This window comes from Meleagris gallopavo, unplaced genomic scaffold (assembly GCF_000146605.3).
Source record: "Meleagris gallopavo isolate NT-WF06-2002-E0010 breed Aviagen turkey brand Nicholas breeding stock unplaced genomic scaffold, Turkey_5.1 ChrUn_random_7180001849079, whole genome shotgun sequence".
Taxonomy (NCBI): domain Eukaryota; kingdom Metazoa; phylum Chordata; class Aves; order Galliformes; family Phasianidae; genus Meleagris; species Meleagris gallopavo.
In genome coordinates, this window is record NW_011116406.1 from 2,400 (window position 1) to 4,002 (window position 1,603).

A 1,603-nucleotide genomic window follows, 5' to 3' on the forward strand; every position below is an offset into this window, starting at 1 on the left:
TGCCCTGCTGCATGATGTGCTGCATGGTGGTGTGCCGTGCTGCATGGTATGCTGTGCTGCATGATGTGCTGCGTGGTGCGGTGCCATGCTGTGTGGTGTGCTGTGCTGCATGGTGCGCTGCATGGTGCTCTGCATTGCTGCATGGTGCGGTGCCGTGCTGCGAGGTGCCGTGCTGCGTGGTGTGCTGCATGATGTGCTGCATGGTGCGGTGCCGTGCTGCATGATGTGCTGCATGATGTGCTGCATGGTGCGGTGCCGTGCTGCGAGGTGCCGTGCTGCATGATGTGCTGTATGATGTGCTGCATGATGTGCTGCATGGTGCGGTGCTGTGCTGCGTGGGATTGGTGCCTTGCTGCATGATGTGCTGCATGATGTGCTGCATGATGTGCTGCATGATGTGCTGCATGGTGCGGTGCTGTGCTGCATGGGATTGGTGCCTTGCTGCATGATGTGCTGCATGGTGCTGTGCTGTGCTGGCATGGAATGGTGCTGTGCTGCATGCTGCGCAGTGCCGCATGGGACAGTGTGCAGTGCTGTTTGGTGCACTGCTGTGCATTGCTGCAGGGTGCTGCATGGGACAGTGCTGCGTGGCACAGTGTGCAGTGCTGCATGGGACAGTGCTGTGTGCAGTGCTCTGCATTGCTGCATGGTGCTCTGCAGTGTTGTGCAGTGCTGCATGGTGCTCTGCATTGCTCTGCATTGCTGCATGGTACTCTGCAGTGTAGTGCATTGCTGCATAGTGCACTGCATTGCTCTGCATGGTGCACTGCATTGCTCTGCATGGTGCACTGCATTGCTCTGCATTGCTGCATGGTGCACTGCAGTGCTGTGCATTGCTGCATGGTGCACTGCAGTGCTGTGCATTGCTGCATGGTGCACTGCAGTGCTGTGCATTGCTGCATGGTGCACTGCAGTGCTGTGCATTGCTGCATGATGCCGTGCATTGCTCTGCATTGCTGCATGATGCCGTGCAGTGCCGTGCATTGCTCTGCATTGCTGCAAGGTGCTGTGCAGTGCCGTGCAGTGCTGTGCATTGCTGCAAGGTGCTCTGCAGTGCTCTGCATTGCTGCAAGGTGCTCTGCAGTGCTCTGCATTGCTGCAAGGTGCTCTGCAGTGCTCTGCAGTGCTCTGCATTGCTGCAAGGTGCCGTGCAGTGCTCCGCAGCGCTGTGCATTACCGCGTGCTGCCACGCAGTGCTGCACAGCACGGTGTTGCGCGTTGCTGACCTGCGCTCTCCTTGCAGAGCACCCCGAGGCTCTCTCCTGTTTGCTGCTGCAGCTGCGCCGAGAGAAGTGAGTGCTGCCCGGCCCCAGCGCCGCAACCCACGGCACTGCAGCACCTTGGGGCTGCAGCGGGGCTCTCGGCCCCCCTTCCTGGCGTGCCCCACTGCTGCCCCACCGCTGCCCCACCGCAGGCCCAGCGAGGAGATGGTGAAGATGGTGCTGAGCCGCCCGTGCCACCCCGACGATCAGTTCACCACCAGCATCCTGCGGCACTGGGGGCTGAAGCACGACGACCTGCTGGCCGAACACATCAAGGCGCTGCTCATCAAGAACAACAGCCTGCCCAGGAAGAGGCAGAGGTGAGCGGGAGGGCCGGGCTG

General features: G+C 60.8%; 1 long non-coding RNA gene across 1 annotated transcript; it reads left to right on the forward strand.

Moving 5' to 3' along the window:
- Positions 1-1,202: 1,202 nt before the first annotated feature.
- On the forward strand, positions 1,203-1,548 carry LOC104915748. The gene is made up of 2 exons (XR_002110336.1): positions 1,203-1,292; positions 1,415-1,548. It is a non-coding gene; the product is annotated as an uncharacterized LOC104915748 (long non-coding RNA).
- The last annotated feature ends 55 nt before the right edge of the window (positions 1,549-1,603 follow it).